Source organism: Saccopteryx leptura, chromosome 3 (assembly GCF_036850995.1).
Source record: "Saccopteryx leptura isolate mSacLep1 chromosome 3, mSacLep1_pri_phased_curated, whole genome shotgun sequence".
Lineage (NCBI taxonomy): Eukaryota > Metazoa > Chordata > Mammalia > Chiroptera > Emballonuridae > Saccopteryx > Saccopteryx leptura.
The window spans coordinates 198,317,386-198,335,288 of record NC_089505.1 but is presented as its reverse complement, the minus strand read 5'-3'; the positions used below and the strand labels follow the sequence as shown (position 1 = coordinate 198,335,288).

Here is a 17,903-nt window from a genome sequence, read left to right as displayed (position 1 = left end):
AAGTAGCCCAGGAGAAGGCAAAGTGGCTTCCAGATATTGCTGGAAGTTTGAGCTGCAGGGAGAATATTGAAAGCAGGGAACTGAAATCACCTGTTCAGCTTTCAGGACACTTCTTCAGACATGCGGACTTTCTATAGACCCCTCCCCAATGTTGCCTGTGCATCTTGCTCCTTTGCCACCTCTCCTGTTTTCAAAGTATATGAGCAAGTTTGGCTGTGCTAGATCATGTTCACCTCTGTCTGATAGGCATCTCTTAGCTCTGGCCATCAGTGTCTCCCTGTCTGACATCACTATTTCTTTTTCGGACAAAGGCCTAACCTGGCTCTTCTGAAATCCAGTGTGTGCCTTTTGCCCACATGATGTCAATTCATCTTTCTGTCTAACCTGCTATTGAGTGACTCATCTGGGGGTGGAGTGGGAGCCAGACACACCTGAAAAATGTGCCTTTTGAATCCCGGAGATTTAATTGCTCTGTATTTTGCATTTGATTTCACTATTTCAACCAAAGTAATCAGACACGAGAATAAAGCTACTTGTTGACATTTTCTAATTTCATGTTGGAAATTAGAAAATGAAAAGAAGAACTTTTTCTATCTCTGGTAGGGGCATCTCCCTTTCACTTGTACTGTGCTCTTCTGCTCATTTCAGGCCAGGGAAATTTTAGGTTAAACCTGTTTTTTAAAGCTATGAATCATATCAGTGACTCAAAGCCAATTTCAAGAGAAAAAAAAAAAGCTAAGCTGACTTTGTATAAAGAATCAAACCTAGGAGAAAATATGAATTATTATTCTTGGAACTTTTTGGCAAACAACCACTAATACATTATCTATTCATTCATTCAGTAAAAATATGTTGAAGCAAAAAATATGCTCAATGGATGGTGTCATATGTAAAGGCAATTAAATTCTCTTTCCTTAAAGCTGCATAAGTTTTGTTGTTGTTGTATTTTTATTTTCTCATGGGGAAAACAAAACTTAGAAGTAGTAGTTACTATAAATTTGCCAGCTGTGTTGCTATTTTGAGTAAAAGAGAAAATATGAAGTTCCTCAACCCAGACATACTTGGATAATGAACTGATAGGTTCAAGTTTTGTTTTCTAAATCACAGACTGGGAGAAACCTCAAAGATTCTATACACAACTTTCCAATTTCACTGAGTACAGGGAGTCCCAGTGAGGGTGAATGACTTGCTGGAGACTGGACAGCTAGTCAGCCTGTGGCAGAGCCAGGCCAGGAGTCTGGATTGTCAGCCTTCCTATGATCAAGTGCCTTTGCCAGGAGCAATCCTAGTAATTTTTATGTATTTATTATGAGAGCAACACACTTTCTCTGATGCTGTATTACTTAATATTTGTTCACCTTTGAAAAATAAGGCATTGTTATCTTTACTTGAGAAAGGGACAGCAAGGCTAAGAGATATTATCACTTGACCAATGCTTTCCTGACTGGCTAGTGGCAGAGATAAGAGAAGGCAAGAATCCGAAGCTCTAGGTCATATTTCTTCCACGCTGTGGCACCGTTTCACTCAACACCGCACTGCCAGAGAGCATCTGCTTATGGGTGTTGTCTCGTTTTATATAAACAAGACTAAATGAATGAGAATTTGTTTCCAAATCGATATGTTTGTCTATTTGGTTTGTCCATTCTTTCATTAACTCATTCTCTGTGCGAAGCACTGAATTAGGTACTGTGGAAAGTAAAAAGAATGGATTAGATATACACCTGCCCTTCAAGACCGTGTTTTCAACTGCTGATCTGCCGACCACTGCCCGTCCATGAGAAATTTCTTGCTGTCTTGCAAAAGAGTTAACCATCCTGCCTGACCAGGCGCTGGCGCAGTGGATGGAGTGTCGGACTGGGACGGAGAGGACCCAGGTTCAAAACCTCAAGATCTCTGGCTTGAGCACGGGCTCACCGTTTGAGTGCAGGGTCACTGGCATGAGTGTAGGAACATAGACATGACCCCATGGTCGCTGGCTTGAGCCCAAAGGTCGCTGGCTTGATCCCTGCGAGCTGATGTTATAGGATGATTATAGACCCAATGATCTTAGTCTAATTCACTTATGCTCAGTGTGATTGCCATTTATCAGCCTGTATCATTGATGAAAATACTACTGAGGTTCTCTTAGAACCTTGAAACTTGTCAGTTGTATTCTATGAAAAATATAACTTTTGCCTGACCAGTGGTGGTACATTGGATTAAGCCTCAGCCCAGGATGCTAAGGGCTCTGGTTCAACACCCCAAGGTCACCAGCTGGAGTGTGAGCTTGTTGGCTTGAGCAAGGAGTTGCCAGCTTGAGTGCAGGATCATTGACATGATCCGAGGGTTGCTTTCTTGAGCCCAAAGGTCACTGGCTTGAGCAAGGGTTTATTGGCTCGGCTTGAGTCCTCCCCACCCCCACCCAATGCCTATCAAGGCATGTATGAGAAGCAGTCAATAAAAACAGCTAAAGTGAAGCAACTACGAGTTGATGTTTCTCATCTTTCTCCTTCCCCTTTCTCCCTTTCTGTCTTTCTCTCTAATATATATATACATATTAATCTATATATATATAACTATATAATATATTACTGTTTGGTTATTTTAGAGAATTTTTGTTTTACAGTATTATAATTAAAAGATAATGCACAAAGTACAAATAATGGTCTTATTTATTTTTTATTTTTTGCAATCTCCCAAATAATTCTCCTATTTTTACTGGTCCCCAAGTGTGAAAAGGTTGAAAACCACCGCTTTAAGATATCTGGTGACTAGAAGGAGATATAGGATTTGTTCAGATAAATATAGTACAATACAGAATGTAGTAACAAATCAAAGGGAAGAAAGTGTTTCAAGAATTCCTGTGTTAGAGATAAGCAAGGTAATTTAATACAATTTAGAAGGTTTAAGAATGGCAAAAAAAATATCTTGGAGACACTGTAAGTTGTACTCTGGCCTGTAGGTGGGGAAAGAGAGCACATGCTTAAAGAGATTTCCTTCCTTTAAAATGGGCTTAACTCATTTATCAAAGACTAATTTGAATTGATGAACTCAAGGGGAAGATGAGAAATATGAATTTTACAAATAGGTCTTTGGAAAATAACAAAAATCTTCTAAACTTCTGGACAGTGCAGTCCTCTAAGATGTAAAAATTTAGACGCTAGAATTTAGCTAACAACCAAAAATGAATAGTCATTACATTTGCTGGGCTTTCATCCTGAGTTACGTAAATTTGGGTGAATTGGTTCATAAGTAAACATTTAGATTTTGATGGAAATGAATAAAGAGGCAGTTGAATAGGAAGAGATTAGTTGGGCAAGAGCCACACTCAGTTATTTTGCTGGAATTTTTGCATTACTAAATGGCAACTGTGGAGAAATAAAATATAAAATCAAATGTCTCAGCCTGTGAATATGCAACATCTTCACGATGCTGTGGGCATTTTAAACTTTAATAACTTAGATTGATGGTAGGTAGGAATTTCAAAGTAAATTTAGATTTTTTTTGCTGTTGTTGACAACCCAATAGCATAATGAATTCTCATTCTGTTTCTGAGATTCTTTAAAAATGAAAAATAAGATCACTATAAACAGGGAGGAAAACACGCTGTGAGGTGAGTTAAATTAAAGCCCACAGCAACACGAGAAGAAAAATTTCACTTTGCCTTTGAATGCTGTTTACAGATTTATTCCTACCATGCTTACAAGCTAGTATTTAAGGTTACAGTTAAAATAATCATAGCAATAACTGCAACTTGAAGAAGAGGTGTAAAGAGGCCTCCAACTACATCCGTGATATTTCATTTCCTTATAAATATCTGAGGTAAACGTGGGAACATGAGTGCAATCTCGGTGGAGGTGACCGAGGCCTGCCATTTTGTTCTTCCTCCGTTATTATCTGTTTGAAATGACTCAGAATTAAACACCTACACACAGAGTTTGTGAAGAAGGATCATTTTTATAGGTCACCAAATCACTCTGCACACTCACTCTTACATCAATGTTTTTATTTACCATGGGAGAAGAAGCCACTTAGTAAATGGTAGAACTTAGTAAATGGTTGAACCCAGGTCTGTCTGATGCCACAGGGTATGCTCTTTGAAATGATCTCATACTGCCTGCCCTTCCTTCAGTCATCTTTGGAGACTTTAATCTTACCCTATGTACTTTCTGAGAGAGATGGGGATGGAGAGAGGTTTGGAAATGGAGGGGAAGGGCGTAATGACAGCTTTAGGGCAGGAGTACATGTCCTTCCTCCTCTCCATGTCTCGTCCCTCTGAAGCCTGTGTCCTCATATCTCTTGGGAGCCATTGTCTGTCATTGTGTGGTACCTACTCTCCATCGACATCAGTGTACAATGTATACATGTCTCTCTTACCTCCTAAGAAGCTCCCCTATGGCCCTGCAGTCCCCTTTAATGCCACCTTTGGCTGCTACTAGCTGCCTGTGGCTGGTGAGCACTTAAAATATTGCGAGTGTTACTGAGAAACTGTATTTTACATATTATTTCATTTTCATTTTCATTTTAACTTAAAAAACTAAAACAGAGTAAAATGTTTCTCATTAAATACAATACTACCATTCTGGTAGAAATATTTTACTTTAACCACAGCATCACATAAGATACAATTGTGGTGCATATGTGTGTGTGTGCATGCATGTATGTGTGATCTATATTACACATAAATACATCACCTATCTTATTGATCAATGAATTGACTAATATTTTTACATGTACCAAAATAACACTGTAATATGTTTATTTGAATATTTTATGCAAGGAGCACAAGTTACAGTGAATTATAATTGGTAAATACATTTAAATATTATTTAAATTATATCTTTAAACCTTTATTGATTGTCTTATAGTTATTGGTGAATAAGTCTTTTTTTTTTTAACAGAGACAGAGAGAGTCAGAGAGAGGGATAGATAGGGACATACAGGAATGGAGAGATGAGAAGCATCAATCATCAGTTTTTCGTTGTGACATCTTAGTTGTTCATTGATTGCTTTCTCATATGTTCCTTGACCATGGGGCTACAGAAGACTGAGTAACCCCTTGCTCAAGCCAGGGACCTTGGGCTCAAGGTGAGCTTTTCTCAAAGCAGATGAACCTGCGCTCAAGCTGGCAACTTTGGGGTCTTGAACCTGGGTCCTCTGTATCCCAGTCCAACGCTCTATGCACTGCACCACCACCCGGTCAGGTGTGACTAAGTCTTATATCCTCTATTAAGCATTGAAAATCATAAGGGGCAAATCTATAAGTATAAATATAAAAAATTTAAATTAAAAACGAAGGCATACTACTGAGGCAGAATATAGATGTAGAAGGTAGTACTACAACTGGAACAGTGATAAAAACTTGAAAAGAGATATATCACAAATTTGACAATCAGCAGGAATTGAAAATTGCTGCAGCAGAGCAAAACAAAAAAGCTGCTATGTGAGAAACATGCATACATATTGTCCTAATCATCTGACTGTTGAGTCGAATTTCTTGAAGTCAGCTCCACAGAACACTGATCAGGAGAGATGTTTATGAAGGAAAAAAGGAGAGTCTGACTGGTGGTGGTGCAGTGGGGAGAGCATAGGCTCCAGAATGCTGAGAGCCTCAGTTTGAAACTCTGAGGTTCCTGGCTAGAGCACGGGGTTGTCTGCTTGAGTGCAGGGTCACTGGCTTGAGCGTAGGGTCATCAACATGATCCCAAGGTCACTTGCTAGAGTCCAAAGGTCGCTGGCATGAGCAAGGGAACACTGGCTTGGCTTGAGTCTCTGTTCAAGGCATGAATGAGAAGCAATCAATGAAGAACTAAAGTGAAGCAACTACAATTCTCATCTCTCCTTCCCCCCACCTCTGCATCACTCAAAAAAAAAAGTCATATATTCAAATAAGTTTTGGAAGGGGTGAATATTTTATTCCTTTATTAGAGATTCACAATATAACTTAACATATTAAAACATTGCATTTTTTGGTAAAAAATGAAAAATTTAAAGCCTGATTTAACTCAGATTTCCCCTAAACCTATATTACCATTAAATTTTGCATTTGACTTTATCTAATCGGATCACCTATTGGAGAAGGATGCCACTAGTGCAGGCAAGTTCAGTGACTCTCATTCTCAGGTGGTAGATAAAGCTCTGGACAGGGAGGTCTTGACTAGTGCCCTGGCAGAGAGTGTGCCTGCCCCCTTCTGAATAATGCAGACAGAATTCTCTAGCCTTTGATGTGGCATACACAGGAGAATAAACAATTCAAATTAAACAAATTGAGCTCCAGGAAGTTGAGAATATGTCGATCGATTTTGGTGGTGTCCCATTGAGGTGACAGTCTTTCTGGAGGGAAACCAATCAGGACGTAGCATGAATCACAGAGAGGATCACAGATGTTGACCTGGAGGAGTTTTAGCTAAGGAAATAGGGAAATAGTCCCAAAGAGGAGTTAAAGCCTACTTGTTCAAATATGACTACAGCAGGGATATGGAAAACAGAGAAATTTTTAGTTAACTCAAAAGTTCCAGAGGACGTGAGAAGTGAAGTAAATGGATACAATTTCTCTGTAGTTTTGAAAAGTGATAAACTTGAAAACCATGTTGGGAGTGGAAAAGTATATGTCTTGGATGCTCATTTCCCCCTTAATTTCATGGGCTCTCTGTTTCAGACCTGTGACATCTGAGCCCAATACATGATATTTCTACTTTTTCTTAAAATCTTATTGAACAACATAGAAAGGATTTTCTGAGAATATTGGAGAAATTAAAACTGAAAATTCCTTTCTCCAATTCTTAAAAAAATTATTTTCCATTGATTTGAGAGAGAAAGAGAGTGGGTAAGGAAGAGAAAGAGGGAGAGAGGGAGGGAGTGAGGAAGGAAGTGAAGGAGGTAGGAAGGGAGGAGAAGGGAGGGAAGTATCAATTTGCTATTCCACTTAGTTGTTACATTTAGTTGTGTACTCATTGTCTCTCATATGTGCCCTGACTGGGGATCAAACCCTTGACCTTGGCACACTGGGAAGATGTTTTATTTGCTGAGCTACCCAAACAGGGCCCTCCAATTCTTTTTAATTAATATAATTAATATTTTAATTAATTTTTAATAATTTATTGATTTTCAATTATGAATATTAATGGACATTTAATTATTTCCAATTTTTTAATATTTCAAATGGTGCTATATACATTGATCCATGATATCAGTGACATCATGCTGATCAGGCCAGAAAATTAAGAAGTGGTGTGATAATTGGAAGTCTTGATGATGTACATGTGCTCCAGAGGGTTAAAAGTAAACCCTAAAGATGCATTCAGGAAAGTTTTGAAGGGTCCAGTGGACAAAGGTGTGTTGGTACATAATCCCCAAAGTAAAGACTAATTGCCTCATCTTGCGTACCCAAACACAAAGAAGGGAGCACAGTGCCTGGTGGGCCTCTATGGGCCCTAGGGGCAATATATTCTACACTTAGCACTAAGATGACAACTTACCACCAGGAGGCCTGGAAAGCTGCCAGTTTTGAATAGGTCCTGGTACAGGAAAGGGCACAATTGGGCCATATGACATAGCACATCCTGTGGTTTTGCAGGTACCAGTTGTTGAAAAAGTTGCAGTGTGGATTTTATGGCCATCCCTGGGTAGGAGAATCACCAAGCTGCCCCTGAGAATCTGAAGCAAGGCTATGCCATTGCTACAAACAGTTATGTGCTTTTGAATAACAGTTTCTGGCATACCACTGTGTCCGGGTAAAGATGGAACACTTGCATGTGGGCACTTTGTGACTAAAATTGCCGATTAGAATGGATTTGTAGGAACATAAAACCAGAAAGTCAGACAGGCCCAGCCGTGGTCCATCATCATATTAAACTAGTAGTGCATCTGAGGTTGAATCTGAGCAGGACCAGATGGAATCAGTAAGCTCAGAAGCAAGTAACCTCAACCTCTGCCACCTGCTACAATTTCACTCAGGCTCTCCCCAGCTCTACCTACATGAAAAGTCCTATAGAGCCAGTTGAGAGAAAAGGAAAAAAGTCTAGGATTGGTTTGTGGGTGATTGGCTCAGTCTGTGGCAACTCCTGAGAATGGATAGTAGCTGCAGGACAGCCATACTCAGGTTGGCCATGGAAGACAGGAGATGGAGGAGATCTTCTCAACTGGGCAAAGCTTGTCATTGCCCTTGTGTGGAAGGAGAAGTGGCTCTGCATGACTAGTCACAGATTGCTGGGTTGTAACAGGATGGGGGTACATGAGTGGTGTGGCCACAGAAGCATGGACCAAACCCAACTAAGATCCTGCTGCCTCCAAAGGTCCAACCTTGTTGTCTTTAAAAATTGCTTTTGCTGACCGGGCGGTGGCGCAGTGGATAGAGCATCGGACTGGGATGCGGAGGACCCAGGTTCGAGACCCCGAGGTCGCCAGCTTGAGCGCGGGCTCAACCGGTTTGAGCAAAACTCATAAAAATTGCTTTTGTTATTTTAGATTTTTTGAGCTTCTACAGTGCATCCGTAATGGTCTACATGGTGCACTTTTGACCGGTCACAGGAAAGCAACAAAAGATGACAAAAATGTGAAATCTGCACCAAATAAAAGGAAAACCCTCCCAGTTTCTGTAGGATGATGTGGCTGCATGTGCGCATGTGCAGATGATGACGTAACACCATGTATACAGCGGAGCAGCCCACGGCCATGCCAGTCGAGATGTGGATGGTACAGAGGAAAGTTCAGTGTGTTCTGTGGCTCGCTAAATTTGAATCCGTGACCAAAGTGCAACGTGAATATCGGCGCGTTTATAACAAAGCGCCACCACATAGGAATAACATTACTTGGTGGGATAAGCAGTTGAAGGAAACCGGCAGTTTGGTGGAGAAACCCCGTTCTGGTAGGCCATCAGTCAGTGATGAGTCTGTAGAGGCTATACGGGATAGCTACCTAAGGAGCACTAAAAAATCTGTGTGTGAGCCCACATCGAACTGCACTGAATAGGTATGAAACTAGGAGAGTTTTCCTTTTATTTGGTGCAGATTTCACATTTCTATTGTCTTTTGTTACTTTCCTGTGACCAGTCAAAGTGCACCATGACTCGCCTGACCAGGCGGTGGCGCAGCGGATAGAGCATCGGACTGGGATGCAGAAGGACTCACGTTCAAGACCCGAGCTCGCCAGCTTGAGCATGGGCTCATTGGGTTTGAGCAGGGCTCACCAGCTTGAGCCCAAGGTCACTGGCTTGAGCAAGGGGTCACTCAGTCTGCTGTAGCCCTCTGGTCAAGGCACATATGAGAAATCAATCAATGGACAACTAAGGTACCGCAACAAAGAATTGATGTTTCTCATCTCTCTCCTTTCCTGTCTGTCTGTCCCTATCTTTCCCTCTCTCTGTTTTTGCCACACACACACACACACACACACACACACACACACACACAAAAGAATCTACTGGAAAACAATCTTGAAAGAACCAAATGACTAGGGAGACATTGACCTTAGAACTGATGAGGAATAGTGAACAACTAGTTACTTACAGACTGACAAATGTGGGCTAAAATGGAGAAGGAGGAATGTAATTCTACACTCAAACAGTGCAGGCATAGTACAACTACACACACACACACACACACACACACACACACACACACACACACACACATGACCTTAAGAACCAAAGTATTCAGTGTGTAAGAAAGAAGACACAGGTATAGAAAATGTTGAAGAAATACCTTATAGTCCTGAATTTGGACTATGTTTTCTTCTCCTTATAAGTAACATAATCATTTTGGCTAGATGCCCAAAGGATTTTTTTCTCTAAAATCTAATAATTTTTTTTGTTGTTGTATTTTTCTGAAGCTGGAAATGGGGAGAGACAGTCAGACAGACTCCCGCATGCGCCCGACCGGGATCCACCCGGCACGCCCACCAGGGGGCGACGCTCTGCACACCAGGGGGCGACGCTCTGCACACCAGGGGGTGATGCTCTGCCCCTCCGGGGCGTCGCTCTGCTGCGACGAGAGCCACTCTAGCGCCTGGGGCAGAGGCCAAGGAGCCATCCCCAGCGCCCGGGCCATCTTTGCTCCAATGGAGCCTTGGCTGCAGGAGGGGAAGAGAGAGACAGAGAGGAAGGAGGGGGAGGTGGAGAAGCAAATGGTCGCTTCTCCTATGTGCCCCGGCCGGGAATCGAACCCGGGTCCCCCGCACGCCAGGCCGACGCTGTACCGCTGAGCCAACCGGCCAGGGCCAAATCTAATAATTTTGTAACAGGCTTAGCTTCTGTGAGTTAGATCTCCTGGAACTGCACTTTCTTCTCTTCTCTTTCTTGTCAAGCTTCAGTTTGTGATAACCTTCAACCTCCCTGTCTTCTCTGAGGCTTCCTGAGCCTCACCTGATTTTTGCACGGTGGTAGACAAGCACACCTGTGCTTTCAAGATAGGGTTTTAAAACAAGATGATATGTATTTTTATTTTGTAATGCTTTTCCTTGAGAATCTACACTAATATTCCAGGAATGCTGCCAACTGTTTAAATTGTTTTGGATTCTCCTTCTGAGTCTGGAATATTGTTTGGAAATCTTTCAATGGTTAAAAGATCATCGTTACTGGGCAGGCATAATTTTTAGAACAAAAGTTACTTTTAGCCCAGTATATAAAATTGTTAATCCAGTGGGTCAGATGCACAACAATAATATATAAACATTAAATGAGACATATTTTAGAATGTGCCATACTGCCCTTGGTACTGTCAGAAGAGCCCATGGTTTGGAGGGCCCTGCACGTATCACAACATATTAAAAAAATAAAAAGTGCATGGAACATCCATCACTCAGGGTCTAGTGTCCAGCACTGGCACAGCACAGTCCATATCCTTAAGACATCTACCCTCACAATTAACACTGTTCAGGCTCCAGGAAACTACTTCTCAGCAGTTCCTGCACAATACCCTAGGTCAGCAAAGTCTCAAACCAACATACTACAGCAGGCACACTGGTGTGCTGCAATAATTTTTAAAACATGCAATGCCTGACTATTTAGGTAGAAGCACTGACCAATAAAAAAATGACAACAGGCCCTGGCTGGTTGGTTTAGCGGTAGAGCGTCGGCCTGGTGTGCAGTAGTCCCGGGTTCGATTCCCAGCCAGGACACATAGGAGAAATGCCCACCTGCTTCTCCACCCCTCCCCCTCTCCTTCCTCTCTATCTCTCTCTTCCCCTCCCGCAGCAAGGCTCCATTGGAGCAAAAGATGGCCCGGGCGCTGGGGATGGCTCCTTGGCTTCTGCCCCAGGCGCTGGAGTGGCTCTGGTCGCAACAGAGCGATGTCCCGGAGGGGCAGAGCATCGCCCCCTGGTGGGCAGAGCGTCGCCCCCTGGTGGGCGTGCTGGGTGGATCCCGGTCCGGCGCATGCAGGAGTCTGTCTGACTGTCTCTCCCGTTTCCAGCTTCAGAAAAATACAAAAAAAAAAAAAAAAAAAAAAAATGACAACAGCCAACACAAGAATCAGCCAGTGTGAATGAAGCAAAATCATATCTATTTTTTTTGTCAGATCTGCAAAAAGAAATATTTTTTTGGTGTGACACAGAATTGTAGTAATTAGTTTATGTGTGTCATGAGATGAAAATGGTTGTATATTGCTAGACTAGATATCCTTAAAACAGAAGGCCAGTGTCTGAATGCAGTGAGGTTGTGCCTCTGCCAACACTGCTTTGGAGAGCCAGGACATTCTGAGCTGTAGGTGTGTTTAGATAAAATATAAATTAGTAAACTAGTCAGATGCATTTTCTCAGAGTGTTGAATGCAATAGACACTTAAGGAAGTATCACTTCCTAGCTAGTGTCTATCTTCTATTTTTACCCTTCATGTTACAATTTTTTTTGGAGGGGGGGAGAGAGACAGGAAGGAAGAGAAATAAGACGCATCAACTTGTAGTGTTTCATTTCAGTTGTTCATTGATTGCTTTTCATAGATTCCTTGACCAGGAGGCTCAAGCTGAGCCAGTGACCCAATGATCTAGCCAGCGACCTTGGGATTTTGAACCTGAGACCCCAGTGTCCTAGGTCGACACTCTATTCATGCCACCACTAGTCAGGCTCATGTTACAATTTGTGACTGCAGAGCCTGTTCAGAATTAGACATAGTGGCTGAAACGGATTTTGCAACATTAAGAAATTCTTATTATTTCAAAATAGATTTGTAGGTCTAGATATAACATGTATAAAGTATGATTCTAACTCCTTATGTTAGCTACTAGAAGGACATTGAAGACTAAAATTCCAAGGAGCTATATCTATATAAATATTTAATGAAGTATAACTAAAATCTCAAAAAATTCAACTTTAAATAATTTGATTTAAGTTTTAATATTCATTAAATAAAATTTGTAATCTGTCACTGTTTTAATAGTGATTTTTAAAGTTTGGAAGAAAATGAATTTTTGGAAAATAAATATGTAAATAATTTTAATTAAAAATTTTTTAGCTGTCAATTTACATTTTTATAAAAATGCATTTGAATTATGTATACTTTGATTATAAATAGATTTCATTTTTTAATACTTTAAATCATTACCATAAATGAAGCACAAATAAAGTGATAATCTTAATTAGTACAGTATAACCAGTGATTTTAACTGATAGAAAAAAAAGAACTTTTACAAAATAAATAATTTATAAATTATATCTTAACTTTTTTACTCATCTGAGTTTGCCAACTGATCAGTAAAATATCCAAACTTATGCAATAATAATTCAATTCAGGTGCCTTTGATATTTTGCTGGATTTCCATCATATAAAAACCATTGCTTTACTTGTAGTATTTTTTCTTTTTCTTTTTTAATTAAAAAATTTTAAGTCACTTAGTGATTATAGTTAGAGAGGAAGGGAGAGAGAGACAGAAACATCAATCTGTTCCTGTATGTGCCCTGACCAGAAATTGAACCCACAACCTTTGTTCATGGGGATGACACTCTAACCAATTGAGCTATCTGGCCAAAGCTTCTCTCTCTCTTTCTCTCTCTCTTTCTCTCTCTCTTTCTCTCTCTCTCTCTCTTTATAAAGGTATATTTGTCAAATGAAAATGATGGAACATTTTTTTTAACTGTTAGTTTGATTTATAACTTTAAATTGTGTGAACATAGGATATGATATGTGTGTCTCAATTTGCACTCTTGTTCCAGGATCTTTGATTGATAGAGTTGGGTCTGGAGTTTTCCAACTACCAGTCCTACTGCTGTTTTGAAGACTGCCATCACACTGGTAGTATTTCCAAAGATGACCACTAAGGACAGAACCTCACCTGCAGACAGACAGCTATTTAGAAACCACTCATTTTCCCATATAGCCAAACCTTCATCTTACTGTCATGTGTTTAAGCACGTGTTCCTGAAAGGTAATGTGTAGCTCAGATTTATTGAGTGATTTACAGGGCTCACTATCTGAAAGACTGCTAGTGATCAATTTTGTATTCTAGAGCAAAGACTCTCTATAAAGCAAGTTCTCAATTTACACTATTTTTAGAAATCTATGCTTAAAACAGCAGTTCAACTTTGAATACACATTAGAATCATCTGAAGAGGGTTTAAAAATATCAATGTCCTGTCCCACCCCAGGAGATTTTGAACTAGTTGGTGTGAATAGGGCCCAGCCTGCAGTATTTTATTAATGTACCTTTTTTTTTTGTTTGTTTCTAAGTTTTATTTTGAAATAATTATTTATATAAATTCACAGGAAATTGCCAGTAATGTACCGGAGGCCCTATTTATCCTCCACCCAGTTTCCCCCAACTATATGACACAACTACAGTATAATGTCAATTCCAGAACAATGACATTGGTAAGGTCCACAGAGCTTATTCAGATTCCACTACTTTTGCATATGTTCATGTATGTGTACATCTGTGCTTCTATGCAATTTTACCACGTGTAGATTGATGTAACTTCCATCACAATCAACATACAGAACTATGCTGTAACCCAGTGGTCCCCAACTTTTTTGGGCAATGGACCGGTTTAATGTCAGAAAATATTTTCACGGACCAGCCTTTAGGGTGGGCAGATAAATGCACAAAATAAAATTATGCGACTGGTGTAAAAACTGTGGTATTTTTAAATATAATTGTCGAACTTACGAGACAAGTGTCAAGAGTGAGTCTTAGACGGATGTAACAGAGGGAATCTGGTCATTTTTTAAAAATAAAACATCGTTCAGACTTAAATATAAATAAAAAGGAAATAATGTAAGTTATTTATTCTTTCTCTGTGGACCGGTACCAAATGGCCCACGGACTGGTACTGGTCCGTGGCCCGGGGTTTGGGGAACACTGCAGTAACCAAAAGACTCCCTTATGCAGTTCTCTCACTCTGACCCCTGGAAGTCACTAATCTGTTCTCCATTCCTCTAATTTCGTTTTTTCAAGAATGTTATGTAAATTGGATCATACAGTGTGTAACATTTTGAGATTGACTTTTTTTACTCAGCATAGTTCGCTCAAAATTCATTTAAGTTGTCGCATATATCAACTTGTATACAAATCCATGGTATGGATGTACAGTGGTCCCTCATCTATTGTGGGGGTCAGTTTCCAGAACACCCGCAATGCGTGAAAATCTGCGAAATAGCAACCTTATATTTATTTTATTATTTATACACTGCTCACAAAAATTAGGGGATATTTTATTGCTTCATATTTATTTTTAAGATATTCCCTAATTTTTGTGAGCAGTATATATATTTTAAGGTTTATAAACCCTCCCCGCACTCTTATAAACCTTTCACACAGTGTTATTAACCTTTCCCACACTCTTATAAACACTTCCTATGTCAGTAAAAGCTTTGTCCCAAAAACTAGTGTACCTGAACTGGCCTACATGATTTAGAGAGATCTGCAAGCAACCCACCTTTGTGTGTGAGGGACTACAAGTAATCCACTTTTGTGCCCCAGGAGATCTGTGAGCAAAGAAAGCCTTTGTGCTCCAAGAACTGAACATCAGCTATGATCCAATTAACTTTGACTATAATCTGATGAACTCTCCCTTGAAATTCCAAAACCTTTACCTATCTTTCCTTCCCCTGTTAAAAAGTTTGGCTCAGAATAGGAGATTAAGATGGCTTTGGGAACATGACTTCTTTCTTCTCAAATCACCAGCCATCTGAATAAAGTGCCCATACAAGAGTCAATTCCTGTCCCTACTTATTTGGCTGAAGTGATGACAGGCAGCATGAATGTTGATATTTCATTTTTATTATTTTTTTGTCAGCCATTCCAACAAGTGTGTATGAATATTTCATGGTTTTAATTTGCAGGTTCCTCATCACTAAGGATGTTGAACATCTTTTTATGTGCTTATTCATTACATGTATATCCTCTCGGGTAAAATGTTCCTTCATGACTTTGGCCATTTTTAAATGAATTGTTTGGTTTTTACAATAAATTTTGAGAACTCTTTTTATTTTCTAGAAATAACTCTTTTGTTGAATATATAATTTGAAAATACTTTCTGTCACTCTGTAGTTTGTATTTTTATTCTCTTGTAAGCATTTTCCACAGAGAAAAAGCTTAATTTCAATGAGATCTAATTTTTCCATTTTTCCTTTTATGGATCATGCATCTGGTATCCAGTCTAAGAACTTTTCATATAGCCTAGGTCCTGAAATTTTTCTATTTTTTCTAAAACACTTACAGCTTTATATTTGTGATCAATTTTGTATTGATTTTAGAATAAGGTATGAGGTTTAATCTGAGATTCACTTTTGCCTATACATGTTCTGTTGTTCCTACATGATTGCTTGAAAAGGCTATTTATTCTCAATTAAACTACTCTTCCATATTTGTCAAAAATTAGTTGGGCATATTTATGTAGGTCTGTTTCTAGGTGCTTTTTTCCATTTCATTGATCTATGTATCTATTCTTCCATTGGTTCCACACTGACTTGATTACTATAGCTATATCACCTTAATATCAGGTGAAATGACTCCTTTCATTTCCTTCTTTTTTTAAAGAAATTGTCTTAGTCAAGGTCCTTTGCTTTTAATACAGATTTTAGAATAAGCTTGTCAGTTTCTTGCTAGTCTTATCATCTTAGCAGATTTTGATTTAATTGGCCTGGAATAGAACCCCAGTATCAGTAATTTATAAGAGTCCCCCAGGTGATTCTGATGTTTAGCCAAGGTTGTGAACTTTGGTTTAAAGCTAGACACACCTAAACAAAAATTGCCCTTGGAGAACACATGACTCAAGTGTTGGCTTGAAAGTTTGAAGAATGTTGTAATGTTCCACCAAGTTTATGTAGAGACACCAAGTCCAGATGAATTTTAAAGGGTTTTATTTAAAAAGGAGATTTATTAATATGCCAGCTGCATATGACTAACACAGGGCATATCTGACCCAAATCGTGAAGCACCAAATATATCTCAGAGGCTGGTTATATACTCTTTGACCACATAAAGGTTGGGGCGGGCATGACAGTATGACACAATCATTAACAAGCTTATAACATTTGTCTAGGGGATTTATAAAAAACGTTAAAACTTTCAAGGTAACACAATGGTGATGTCATTTTACATATCAAAATACATTCATAAACCTTTTAGTGTCTATCTCTCCTCCTTTGCCTAGAGGCACACATTAATCTCAGGATTCCAGGAAGGGAAAGAGAGCCAAAATCATTGTAGGGTGGTATGTAAATTCAGTCTCTTATTGAAAGGGAAAGGAAGTTCTTTATATCAGTGGTCCCCAATCTTTTTTGGGCCATGGACCAGTTTAATGTCAGAAAATATTTTCACAAACTGGCCTTTAGGGTGGGACGGATAAATGTATCACGTCACCAAGACAAGTGTCAAGAGTGAGTCTTACACGGATGTAGCAGAGGGAATCTGGTCATTTTAAAAAAATAAAACATCGTTCAGACTTAAATATAAATAAAACAAAAATAATGTAAGTTATTTATTTTTTCTTTGTGGACTGGTACCAAATGGCCCACAGACCAGTACCGGTCAGCAGGCCGGGGGTTGGGGACCACTGCTTTAGATAATCTTAATCCGTTCAGAGAACTAAAACTAAATGACCCAGTTTTTCTTGTAAGTCAGGAGATTTTTATATCCTTTTCCCTCCATTTTCCAAAGAAAATACGGGACAGAAAGCCTGACTTTTACTCTTTAAAATGGTGTTGCCAATACTAAGTTTTACAGTTCTCTGGCACCTCACTACATTCCCCACTGGTTTTATATCCTGAGTCAAATCCTTGACTTATTTTTAACAAGGTGCATGAGGCTGTTGAGTAGGAATATCAGCCTATAACATGCAACAGATATTTATCAGATAGACTTAATGTTTTTATTAATAGTAATACAGTCTACTGAAGAAACAAATGCTACTGATTTATTTCTTATAACCTGCACAAATTTTCTGTAATTTATATAAATTCTTAATTTTATAAATTTTCTTTCTTTCTCTTTCAAAAGTGTTTCTATACCCTATACCTTTAGTTATTAAAATTATACAACTCCTCAGCACTATATTTAAACCTGTGGATGGGAGCTCTCCTCATTCTAGGTTACGCTGTAGTGCAAAAGAATTCCTGGCTCTTTCTGTCGCACAGCTGCCATTCTGCTGGTGCTGGATGGAGTGAGGAACATAATAATAATAATAATAATAATAATAATAATAATAATAATAATAAAATTATACAACTCCTTTTAGTCAGAATTCTTGAAAAATCTTAACCTTTAGTGACAACCAAGCTGGCTTTCCTTTTTCCGTTGTTTCTCTCTTTCCTCAAAGTCTGATTAAAAGGGAGTCCTTACTGAGTTTCTTCAGGTATTAGCCGTATGTAGACCAACCAGCTTCTGGTTTGTGGCTGGAGCAGGGCATGCCACCCCTCTCAGGGTTAACTTACAAAGGTCGGTGGGGTCAGTCTCCTCTGTCCATGAGGGTGTCTCTTCTGGGACTGCAGGCTTCAC

General features: G+C 39.4%; 1 non-coding gene across 1 annotated transcript; it reads left to right on the top strand.

Annotated features, from left to right (window-relative positions):
- The first annotated feature begins 17,452 nt into the window (after positions 1–17,452).
- On the top strand, positions 17,453–17,581 carry LOC136401581 (small nucleolar RNA SNORA46). The gene has a single exon (XR_010750606.1). It is a non-coding gene; the product is annotated as a small nucleolar RNA SNORA46 (small nucleolar RNA).
- Positions 17,582–17,903: the final 322 nt, after the last annotated feature.